Raw genomic sequence first — 337 nt, forward strand, 5'->3', positions numbered from 1 at the left:
CTATCAACTTTTTATTCCATTTCACCAAATTTTCTACCCATTTTTGCCAATTTAAAGTCATTTCAGCCACTTTTTAATTCCCCTTAACACTATCTATGCCTGTTTTTGCCACTTTAACCAAGTTTTGCTTATTTTATCACATTTTCACCATTTCAAACCAATTTCTGCTACCTTTAAAATCCAATTTAACCACCTTTTCCACCATGTTTTTGCCATTATCAAAAGAACCAGAATGAAGGCTAGCCCTCTGGCAGCTCACTAGTTTCTCTGTTTACCTATAATTTTGGATTTTTCAGCTTCTATGCAGCCAAGTGTTATAATAAGGACAAAAACATGA

The sequence above is a fragment of the Cheilinus undulatus genome, linkage group 3, assembly GCF_018320785.1.
Source record: "Cheilinus undulatus linkage group 3, ASM1832078v1, whole genome shotgun sequence".
Taxonomy (NCBI): domain Eukaryota; kingdom Metazoa; phylum Chordata; class Actinopteri; order Labriformes; family Labridae; genus Cheilinus; species Cheilinus undulatus.